Source organism: Spinacia oleracea, chromosome 2 (assembly GCF_020520425.1).
Source record: "Spinacia oleracea cultivar Varoflay chromosome 2, BTI_SOV_V1, whole genome shotgun sequence".
Classification (NCBI taxonomy): domain Eukaryota; kingdom Viridiplantae; phylum Streptophyta; class Magnoliopsida; order Caryophyllales; family Amaranthaceae; genus Spinacia; species Spinacia oleracea.
Genome location: NC_079488.1, coordinates 16,524,757 through 16,537,773, shown reverse-complemented (window position 1 = coordinate 16,537,773; position 13,017 = coordinate 16,524,757).

Sequence of the window (13,017 nt, the reverse complement as noted above, 5' to 3'; positions counted from 1 at the left end):
TATTAAGAGAAACTGTGAATGGTTATTTATTTGTTTATTCTTTTCAATTGTAGTTTTAATATGGCAAACAACAATCAAAACATCATCATGGGTTCTGAGCTTATGGTCAAGCTGAACCTGACAAATTTTCTTGAATGGGAAGCTAAGCTAGTTGAAATAGTCAAACTCAATGGACTTGAGTATGTACTATCACATCCCATGCCAAGCTACTATGCCAGAGACATGACCCCTGAGAGATTTTACGCCTGGGATGCGGATCTCAAAAAGGTTATGAGTCTCATGCTGAACAATATCCCTGATGATTGGGCTAGAAGGTTTGTAGCCTATGAACCTTTTACGCTCATCAAGAATCTGAGGGATATCTGTCGTGGAAGTACGGAGGACAGGGACCTGAACGTCCATGAGTTGATTGAATCAATGTCTGGGCTAAAGGTTAGTTCTCCCAACAGGTGTTATAGGATGGAGGTCCAAGAAACACATGTTCAGCTCCTTCGCACTAAACAGAGGGTAGGCGTCCCACTGAGGTTCCATGTGGATCTTATGTGTTCATATTTTGATCGCCTAAGTCTACTAGGAACACCAATAAGCGAAAGGATGGCAGTCTCTGTCTTGCTCAATTCACTACACAGTGGGTTTGGTCGCTTCAAGCAACAATACCTAAGTGAACCAAGAGAAGAAACAGTTGCAGAATTTATTCACCTTGTCAGAAAGGCTGAAATAGTACTGGACTGTGAAGCCAAAGATTTACTCAAGGCTAGAAAGAGACCATTCAAGAAAGGTGGAAAGTCCAAGGGCAATGCTAAATCAAAGCAGGACAAGTCCACATCAAGCTGTCTTTATTGTGATGGAATAGGCCATTACAAAAGAGAATGTCCAAAGCTAAAGGAAGATCAGAAGAACGGAACAGTCGTTCCATCTTCAGGTATTTTCGTTATAGACTGTATACTTGCTAATTCAACTTCTTGGGTATTAGATACAGGTTGTGGCTCACACTTATGTTCCAATCCACAGGGACTAAGAAGAAGTAGAAAGTTAAGCAAGGGAGAAGTCGACCTACGAGTGGGAAATGGAGCACGGATTGCTGCATTAGCCGTAGGAACTTACTATTTGTCGTTGCCCTCCGGGCTAGTTTTGGAACTGGAAGAATGTTTCCATGTTCCAAGTCTTACTAAAAACATCATTTCAGTTTCTTGCTTAGATGCTAAGGGATTTTCCTTTATAATAAAAGACAATAGTTGTTCGTTTTATTTTAAAGAGATGTTTTATGGATCTGCTAGATTAGTCAATGGACTTTATTTATTAGATCACGACAAACAAGTATATAACATAAATACCAAAAAGGCCAAAAAGGATGATTCAGATCTCACCTATCTGTGGCATTGTCGATTAGGCCATATAAACTTGAAACGCTTAGAAAGACTTCAAAGGGAAGGAATTCTAGAACCATTTGACTTAGAGGATTATGGTAAATGCGAATCATGTTTACTTGGCAAAATGACAAAGCAACCTTTCTCTAAAGTTGGAGAAAGAGCAAATGAACTATTGGGTTTAATCCATACAGATGTATGTGGACCAATGAGTACAAATGCTAGAGGTGGTTTCAGCTACTTTATCACTTTCACTGATGACTTCAGTAGGTATGGTTATGTCTACCTAATGAAGCATAAGTCTGAATCCTTTGACAAATTCAAGGAATTTCAGAGTGAAGTAGAAAATCAATTAGGCAAGAAGATCAAGGCACTGCGGTCTGATAGAGGCAGTGAATATCTGAGCTATGAATTTGATGACCATCTGAAAGAATGTGGAATTCTATCAGAATTGACTCCTCCTGGAACACCACAATGGAACGGTGTGTCAGAACGGAGGAACAGAACCTTGCTAGACATGGTCAGGTCAATGATGGGTCAGGCCGAACTTCCATTAGAATTTTGGGGACATGCACTAAATACAGCTGCACTCACTATAAATAGAGCTCCGTCTAAAGCTGTCGAAAAGACTCCATACGAATTATGGTTTGGAAAGCCTCCAAATGTGTCTTTTCTTAAGATTTGGGGATGTGAAGTATACGTCAAACGATTAATTTCAGACAAACTTCATCCAAAATCTGACAAATGTATCCTTGTGGGCTATCCAAAGGAAACAAAGGGGTATTACTTCTACAATACATCTGAGAACAAAGTGTTTGTTGCTCGAGATGGTGTCTTTTTGGAGAAAGATCACATTTCCAAAATGACAAGTGGGAGAAGAGATAGGACCTCGAAGAAATTCGAGTCGAACAACAAACTCTAGAGAATGCTCAAGATGACATTCAGGATGAAACTCAGAGATCTTTAGAAGAATCTGGTGAGAATCATGGTCAATCTAGAAATGTTACCCCGCGTAGATCGCAAAGATATAGATCTCAACCGGAAAGGTACTTAGGTATTTTGACGAACGAGAGCTATGACGTTCTATTACTTGAAAGTGATGAACCTGCGACTTACAAGCAAGCTATGACGAGCCCTAGCTCCAAGCAGTGGCAAGAAGCCATGCAATCTGAATTAGACTCCATGTCTGAAAACCAAGTATGGGATTTGGTCGATTTGCCAGATGGCTACCAAGCCATTGGAAGCAAATGGGTTTTCAAACTGAAAAAGGACAAGGATGGGAAACTTGAAGTTTTCAAAGCTAGATTGGTTGCGAAAGGTTACAGGCAAGTCCACGGTGTGGATTACGATGAAACCTTTTCACCAGTTGCAATGCTAAAGTCTATTCGAATAATATTAGCAATCGCTGCATATTACGATTACGAAATATGGCAGATGGATGTCAAAACTGCTTTCTTAAACGGCGTTTTAACAGAAACTGTGTTTATGACACAGCCTGAAGGTTTTGAGGATCCAAAGAATGCTAAAAAGGTATGCAAGCTAAAGAAGTCAATCTACGGATTGAAGCAGGCATCCAGGAGCTGGAATATACGTTTTGATGAAGCAGTCAGTGACTTTGGTTTCATCAAGAACGCGGACGAATCTTGTGTATACAAGAAGGTCAGTGGGAGCAAAATTGCTTTCCTAGTATTATATGTCGACGACATATTGCTTATCGGAAATGACATTCCTATGTTGAACTCTGTCAAGATTTGGCTTGGGAAATGTTTTTCGATGAAGGATCTAGGAGAAGCACAGTACATATTGGGCATCAAGATTTACAGAGATAGATCTAAAAGGATTGGACTTAGTCAAAGCACTTATATCAATAAGGTGCTTGATAGGTTCAAGATGGCGGACTCCAAGCGAGGCTACCTACCCATGTCTCATGGAATGACTCTAAGCAAGACTCAGTGCCCAAAAACACTTGATGAGCGTAGACGAATGAATGGGATTCCATATGCATCATTGATTGGTTCAATAATGTATGCTATGATATGTACACGCCCGGATGTTGCGTACGCACTCAGTGCTACGAGCAGATACCAGTCAGACCCAGGAGAGGCGCATTGGACTGCTGCCAAGAATATTCTGAAGTACCTGAAAAGGCACAAAGATGACTTCCTGGTCTATGGTGGAGATGATGAATTAATTGTTAAAGGCTATACGGACGCAAGTTTCCAAACCGACAAAGATGATTTCAGATCACAGTCTGGGTTTGTCTTCTGCCTCAACGGAGGAGCAGTAAGCTGGAAAAGTGCTAAGCAAAGCACCATTGCGGATTCTACAACTGAAGCGGAGTACATTGCTGCACATGAAGCAGCAAAGGAAGCTATATGGCTAAGGAAGTTCATAGGAGAACTTGGTGTAGTCCCCTCCATTAAAGGACCAATAGCCCTGTATTGTGATAATAACGGAGCTATTGCACAGGCAAAAGAGCCTAGACACCACCAGAGAGTCAAGCATGTACTTCGTAGATTTCACCTTCTACGAGAGTTCGTTGAAAGAAAAGAAGTCGAGATAAGCAAAATTGGAACTGATGACAACATATCAGATCCATTAACTAAACCTCTGCCGCAAGCGAAGCACAACTCGCACACTGCAGCTATGGGAATCAAGCATATTGGAGAATGGCTTTGATGTCTCTATTTAATGTTTTAAAGTTTTAGAGTTTAAATCTTTGTAAAACATTATTGGTTAATCATTCACAATAAATGAAAGGAATTCATTTTTCCATTTAATTTGTGGTTTATTAAATGATGAGTCCCTTCAACTTGACGATATATTCAAGATAGACTGTCAGGACCAGTCCTGTGACTAAGAAATGTCTATCAAGTGAACTTGAATGTCAAAGGTTGAAAATGGTCCCTAGTCGGAGTTTTCTATAAAATTGGACGCATAGAAAACGTTAGACGATTAGAATGCAAGATGACTAGTAGTTCTGTTTCTTGAACTATGTGGACATGGCAATGTCATAATCATTTGCATAGATACTTACTTTGGGAAGACTAGTATCGGACAAGACCTATGAAACTTTACTGTAAGAGATGAAAGTCTGTCATAAGTAAATTTCATTAAATTATTAGACACTAAATCCTCAATACCTGAGTGATTTGAGATTACTTGTTTGAGAACTGGTTGCTTTGACGTTGACCAACCGTCGCACCGTAAAAGGAGGCTATAAAGGCAACGCTCAGGTAATCACCTATCAAACGAAGTCTAATCTCAAGATCGCAAGATTGGGATTGTCCTCCCATAAATCGGGATGAGATGCTTAAAAGTTGTACAAGGCCACTCGGAGAGCTAGAAACTGTGAAATGCATGGCCGTGCTCGGATGAATCATAGGCTATGATTATCTGTTTATTTGATCAGTTGAACTCTGAAACCGAGGAACACCTCTGGACATAATAAGGATGACAACTCTTACCTTATGTTCAAGAGCAAGCATCGAGCGACAAAGGAATTAGGAAATGCACACTTGTCCCTAAGGACAAGTGGGAGACTGAAGGAAATAATGCCCTTGGTCCAAGTATGCATTCTATGTTAAGTCTAATAAATGCGGTTCAGTATTAATTAACAAGTTAATAATTCAGTGAGATCAAGTGAGCTGAATGCCTAGCTAGAGGCCGCTTCAGTTCAAGTGGAATTAATGATATTAATCCACAGCTTACTCTTGACTGAACCCGTAGGGTCACACAAATAGTACGTAAACGGATCAAGTATTTAATGGCATTAAATACTCCATCTATGAATATTCGGAACCGACGGATCTTGGTTTCAGTGGGAGCTAAGATCGTCACAGGCAAGAAATGAATACTCCGGAAACGATGATATTGCCGGAAACGGAAATATGGATCGTATCGGAAATATGAATATTATCCAAGTCGTAGATGTTGCCGGAAACGGAAACATGGTACGTATCGGAAAATATTGTTGGAAATGGAAATATTACCAGAATCGGAAATATTGCCGGAAACGGAAATATTGTCAGAATCGGAAATATTACCGGAATCGGAAAATAATTCCGGAAACGGAAATATTAAATATTTGTTCGAAACGGAAATTAATTCCGGAATCGGAAATATTAAATATTGTTCGTATCGGAAATAGATTCCGGAAATGGAAATTTAATCGGAAGCGTATCGTACGAATTAGCATCGGACGAGGCCTGCCGGACGAAGGCCCAGCACGAAGCCAGGCCATCGCCCAGCAAGCACGCACGCCACAGCCCAGCGCGCACAAGGCCGCGCATGCGTGGGCCGCGCTGCGTGGGCTGCTGCTCGCATGCGTGGGCAGCCCTTGTGGCTGCCGTGTGTGTGTGAGTTTGAGCTCATGCGAGATTCCTGAATCTGCAAGAGTCAGTGTATGATTAAATGTCTATTCCTATTGGATAAATTGATTAAGTAGAATTCATGTAGAATTCTAATTCCAATTAATTCGCATCCTACTAGGATTACGATTCCTTTTCCATAACTCTATAAATAAAGGCCTAGGGGTCATAATTTATATACAAGTTTCAAAGTATTCAAAAGTGAGTTTTTTGAGAAAAAAAATTCAACCACCCATCTTGCCCCAAAAGTGCCGAATTTTCTGAGTACCTTAAGGGCGATTCTAGTTGGTCAATCTTAAGGCGGATCCGGACGTGCTGTGGACTTTCTACGGAGGGACGACACTTGGAGTCCTAAAAGACTTGTTCTTGTTCGGTTCGGGCGCAGCTAGGGAAGGCACGCAACAAAGAGTATGCATCTAAACTATGCTAAATGATTATGTGTAAATAATATGTTTCCTGGGTTAATGGTTGTTTCCGCATGATTTATGTAAATGTCATATGTATCATAACCTAACACATATTTCCTTCATAGACATCGTAGAACTTTATGTAGTTTTTGTGGCATGATTTGGATTGCTTGACTCAATTCTTTTCCTTCGTCTGCTTGGGTAAATTCCGCACTTTGGGAGGTACGGGATAAGTATTCCATGGCTCGCTCTTTTTCGCTCTCCCTTTTCTCTTTCTCTTTAAGTATTTCATGGCTCTTTTCGCTCTCCCTTTTCTCTTTCTCTTTTTTCTTTTTGCTTGGGATTTCTCCCCAACATAAATCCTTCAATTTTTTTTATTTGGGCTAAAAGGTAGATGGTTGTGGTCTTTGAGTCACGAGGCGAGACTGAGTGAGCCTCGTTTGGTAGGCCTATAGTGGACCTTTAACTTTAGTAGGCCTAGGGTGGACCTTTAAATTGTCTTACTTTGCAAGCGTATTCAGTCGTTTCTAAAAATGTGCAAATAGCGTAGATTCAAAATGTTGTTTTACTTTTTTGAAATTTAACGAAAGAATTACATCGAAAATAATTTTTACTTCTTTTCATATTTCGGCTTTCGGGATTTAATTGGAAGTTGTAATTTAGACTCGAACTTTCATTAATTTTTCTGACTATGACCCGTGTAGGAATATAAGGAGGTGGCCTAGACTCAAAATAATGACGTGGCGTAAGCCTATAATACTTGACCAAGCAACTTTCAGACTTAGGCTAATTGGACCATAACTTTCATTGGTTGACACTTTAGTTCATTTGTCATGCGCCATTTTGCTTAATGTTGGCAAGGTAGTTAGTTGGGGAGATCAAATTTTTATTTTTGCAAGACTAGAATCATTAGTGCGGCTTCCCTCTTAGTGTATATTGTTTTACCCCGATGGTAGCCTTATGGCATGCCGATTTGGGTATTTTCATGGTTCGTCATGTTGCATTCATGGAAAATCTTTTAGTCCGTACTTAGCAGTATTTCAAGGAGCGAGTGGCTCGAGAGGACTATGATAGTCGTGACCCAATGTGATCATAAGCCTTGAGGCCATTAATTTTTTCTTGCCAATGGTATTGATATCTTAGGCTCACTTTGGGGGTTGTGCGACTATAGCGGAATGATTTTAAAAATGTGACTGTTTCCATTTCGTAAATACTATAATATATTCTTTTTATTGGTGAGAGAGAGTATTGAGGCCGTAGACTCTTAGCAAGGGATGAAAATTACATATGGGTGCTTATTGATTTAAATGTTAGGAAGGGAGACTCAATATGGTTTAACCTTTTAACTTGCAGAACAACACCAAGCATTAGGACCGATTCTATGGATAAGACAACTAAGACTTAGGATTTAGATTGTACTTTGGCATAGCCTAGTCTAGACTCGGATTTATTTTTTATTCGAACATTATTTTTCCTTGAATACTCTATTTGAACATTATTTTTTGAAAACTTTGCCCATGTGACATTCAAGGTCATTTAATTAGCATGCTTGGTTTTGGTGCCGAACATTGTCATCATAGGAGCCCTAATGACGACACAAAGAGTTGTTTATTTTATAAGTCGTTCTTAGAATCGAGTGCCTTTTCGTACGCCCTTGCAGCAATTTTCACGAATTTTCTTTTACTGCTACATCTTTTTTATGCGCGGGCCACGAGGCTGTTGTGCCTGACCAAAAGGCCAGGCAGCAACTTCAGCGCCCAGCGTTGGGCGTGAGAATATTTGGCGCCCAGTCAGGGGCGCTGAAAATGCGTCCCTGACTGGTACTCGTATTCCGTTCGCATATATTTTTTGTATATGCGACTTAATGTTGCGTGCTTGCCTAATAACGTCCTTTACGCGTTGTGCAGCGTTGTGGGATTCGTTACGGGCCCTCCTGAGCGTCGCTTATTTTTTTGGCGATCGTTCGGGGTTGCGGAACACGTATCTTGGTATAACTCTTTGGCCAATTGGTTTATGAATGTTTGGGCAATTTTTAAGGTCGTTGGTTTTCTAGCATTATTTGTCACACACAATCACATAATTCGCTACACATAACTAACATTACATCATGAGGCAAAATAATAATATGTCATATAGTTTATGATAGGCTTCTATGGGTAGTATTTGCGCCGGCTTGGTACCGCTTCTATCGCAGATCCAACACATGCCCCGGTCGAGGTAGTGCCTTCAACAGACAAATTTCGCCCAAGAGGCCAATCACGATGTAAGCCAAGGGGGCATGCACCGATGAGAGGGACCTAGTGGGCGAGCGATTGGGTTTGGGATGGGTGTACTACTAGCGAAAGTGCCGAGTGGACAACATTCGAAGCGTATGCACCCCTCGGTTGGCGATGGGTATCCTTAGTCCCAACTACTGAGATGAAACATCCCAAGGGAGCCAAGATTCGTTATGCGGTTCTGTCCGTTCACATTAATATGCTGATTTTCAGGTCGTCACAACTTGATGGGGAAATAAACGCGGGGTAGGATCGTTTCACCCTTCGGATATTTTGATTACCTACGAGCACGAGTATTTCCTTCACTATCCCCAGTGGAGTCGCCACTGTGAGGGGGTCGAAAAAGCACGAGGCTAATGCGTGACCTCGTCCCTCGTGGGTGTGGCGTTTCTTTTTGTCAAATCAAGTGTACTTGGATTTCCTGTGAGTTTACACGCAATTGACTAGTAATATAGGAGTCGCCATTCAGTTTTTAACGAAAATGAGAAAAACTGACAAAACCCGGTTATCGTGACATAAAGGGAGTGCAATTATGTTTGACCACGACGGCCATAGGTTCCCTTGTGATCCCTGGTGTGGGGATCTCTCAACGTACACCCGCAGGGTAGAGATTGAGGGTTCGGGGGACTGTAACTAACGAGAGGAGTACTCGCTCGTCGATAACTCCAGAGGCAGGATATCCTTACTAGCTCAGCATAAATAATTGAAGGGACATGCGTTAACTATTAAACTAATCTGAGTTGATTTTAACGATATGCAACACATAATACTAGATCGATCGCGATTATTTGACTTAAATTGCTTTAAGGGACCTAGCATGATAGTTCAATTTCCCAAAATATTATCTTTATTAGGCGTGGTAGAACAATCAGATTTAATTAGTTTAACAGTTTATAAAAGGGCGAGGAAAGCAATTAAATCATGGAAAAGGGACACATTACGACGCACCCTTGAGAAGTGCGTCACGGTTCTCAGAAAACTAACCACTTTGACTTTGCTATTTCTCCTTTTATTTAACGAATCTCAAGTTACGGGCTTAATTCTTCAGCTACAAGGGACAGGATACGTTCTGTTCGATTTTTGGATCGATTGCGACAGAACGCGGGATCAATTTCGCAGCGTGAGGCTTAGGCTTAGGGGTTGGAGTCAATACTCAGAATATGAATTGTGTGTCCTTTTCACGTCGAATTTGGGGCTATATTTATAGAAAAGAGTTCGTGGAAAGATAGAATTTTAGAGCTCTAATCCACGAAGAATTAGGAAAGAACACGTCCCAGGTAATTTCAGCGCCCAGATTTCGGCGCCCAGCAGCCAGGCGTTGAAAATAGGGTCTGGGCCGTTTTCTTTGCCAGATTTGGACTCTTAGAATCCGGAGTGTTTGAGACTTATTCGAGTCTTTTAGCGCGTATTAACTTTATGACGGAATGCGTCTGGGCCCGTTACGAACTCTAGGCTCGTTAGGATTTTAATTAATACGTAACTCTTATTTTCGAATCATATTAGGAATAGGATTCCTCTTGCAATTTCTATCTCATTTAGGATTTATGTTGGAGTGCAACACCTAATTCTGACAGGTTTCTATCTTTTATGATTTGCCACTTTTAACAACTACCCATCACGGCAGTTACTATTTTTAGCAGGTTTCCATAAATAGCAGGTTTCTATAAATAGCAGGTTTCTATAAATAGCAGGTTTTGGGTGAAATGAAAAGGGTGATTGAGATTCGTTATTTTATAGGAGATGCGTTGCCAAGTGGAGATTTTATGTTCTCATCATCAAACCTTCCCTTTCGGGAATAGGGACAAAAGTAGGTGTCTACAGTTAGCCCCCACTTTGACTGAGTCTCGGGATGAGACGATGGTCAAAGTACTAGACGGAGTGCGTCACACAAGCCATAGTGTATGTGACTTGTTTTGCGAGGGTCTCACGAGCCCCCGAGTGATAACATTTGACTTAAGGGTCATCACTTGAAGTGTCGACATATCCCTCACGTGTCATTGGGATTTGTCAACGGATGGTATAGAAACTCCCTCACTTTGTCATTAGAAGTATCTAAAGAGGCGTAGAAAACTCCCTCACTTTGTCATTGGGAGTAGCTACAGATGTTTTCGAAATCAAAGCTATAAAGTGTAATTGGGCCTGGCCAAGCCCAATCACGAGGTAAAAATGTTTTTTAAATATTCTCATTTTCAGGGTTAGCTAAACGAGAAAACCCCCTTGTTTTTATGGGACGTAAAACGAAGGAAAATCCAGCACATCGTTCTTTTTTGGAAAAACGGAAAACCAATCCTTTAATTTTTTGAAAAAAAGGGAAAACCGAAAAAAGTTATCGCTACGACGACTAAGGACCTGCGCGGTTAGTGGCGCAGACCCCGCGGCTAAAGATGGCGAGCCTGTCCGCTGAGGGTGGGGTGTCCGATAGAAGTGGACGAATCTGTTTTGAAATTTGAAAATAAGGACCTACGTGGTTTGTGACGTAGACCCCGCCGGCTAAAGATGGCGAGCCTGTCCGCTAAGGGTGGACACCCCGTCCGATAGAAGTGGACGAATCTATTTTGAAATTTGTTTGTGTTTTTTGAAAATAAGGACCTACGCAACATGACGGTGGTGTAGCCTTTCTTTCACAGCTAGGCTCCCGGCCCCTTACACGCCCTCCATATGAAGTGGCGGAGTTTCGGTGGCCCTTGTATCCTCCAGACTTGTTGCCACAAATTAGCTTCACTTTCACCATGAAATAGGCTCCAAGCACTTCGCTGCCCCAACTGTGTCAGCCAATAACCAGACTTTACCGTGTATATTCCGGTCTTTGTAAGCCACCAGTACCTTATGTCCTGCGGGAAGTAATTCGAGAACACATGCAGAACTGTTTAAGTATGAGGAAATTGGCGGAGTTGGACCTCTAATACACTATGTCTGTGTTGGACACTGGTGCCTAAGTCAGGCTGAAGCTACATTTTTCACAAATTATCATGATTATCGAACAAGGGCATAATGTATGCCGATTCTTTACTGAATTGGATCTCCAAATAATGTATGCCGATTATTTGAGATGAGTTTCTTTATGTTTGTGTCACAAACGGTCATCTTTACTTCTTTATTTTTATATTTCAGATTCCATGCCATGTTCATCAGGAAGGGATCTGACACCTGCGGAGGTTTTCCTTCTCTCGTAAAATTGCCATTACTACCAATTCTACTTTTACTATTGTGTTATATCGTCTTTGGTTATTGAATCAGCTGACATTTGAAAATTCCACAACGATGACTATTAATTTTCCCTTAATTATATGGAATGTTCATCATATTTCATATATATTTGACATTAAATTTTCTTTGCAGATTATTGATGATTCAAGTGGTAATAGCTTAGTAAAATGTAGATCAAGAGATGAAATTATCTTGAAGCTAAGCTAGCATAAAGATAGGTTTACTTGGTAATTAGTTTGTTCGTGGCCAGGAAGTTGTTTTTATTTAGTTTTGGATTATCTTGTAGAAAAAATGATAATGCTAGTTAGAAAGTTATTTTTATTTTGAAATGTCGCTTTTATTTCAATTTCACTAGACTCTGCGAATTAATTTAATGTATAGATGATTTTTATCACTTTTTCTAAATTTACTACGTTATCGCTAAGTATATATGAATCATAGCATGACGTTTATATATATATATTGCTTTAAGATAATGTACGTAGTAAGTTAATACTTGTATTTGATTATGTTATCTATGTTCGATATACATTTTTATACATAATTCATGATTTTAGATTAATTGATGTATATATATATATATATATATATATATATATATATATATATATATATATATATATATATATATATATATATATATATGTATATGAAAATAATATGATGCAAATTGTGACGCTTTAAAGGGTCTAAATTATTTTGGAGGGAATAAAGAGAACTCGCACGAAAGTAATCGTATAGGGACTCTAATAAGAGTCTAAATATTTCGGGTGTCTAAAGCGTCTATATATGGTTTATAGTGGCGGAGAAATGTGTCTATAAGCGTGCAAATAGTGACGCTTTTTACAGTCTAAATATTGCGACTATCTATAGAGTCCCTATATTTCAAATAGCGGCGGCGAAATACATCGATATTTTGCAAATTGTGACGCTCTAAAGCGTCGGTAAATAGCGGCAATGAAAATAGCTACTCACTCCCGAAGCGTCGCTATGTGAAATAGCGACACTTTAGAGCGTCGCAATTTGTCCCAAAAAGCGTCACAATGTGCCGCGTTTTTTGTAGTGCATGTTTTAAACTGGATATCAAAAAACCAATGCCAATATGGACAGTTAATAGATTTTTTATTATAAAAGAAAACACATTATAACGTACCAAGTAGATAGTTCTATGTATAAAGTCATAATGTTATCCATCAAATCAAGAGAAGTCCAATGCTTTAGCTCACAACTGCCAAAGGGGAACTTAAATCCTTGAAAGGGAAGAAGATTTTCCTTTATAAAGCCTATGGTCTATTTCCTTCCTAATTATTGATGAAAGGATAGTGCGCGGTCAAGGACTAAGTCAGCAGCAGTGACGATTTCACATAGAAAATATTAAAAATAGCCTAGT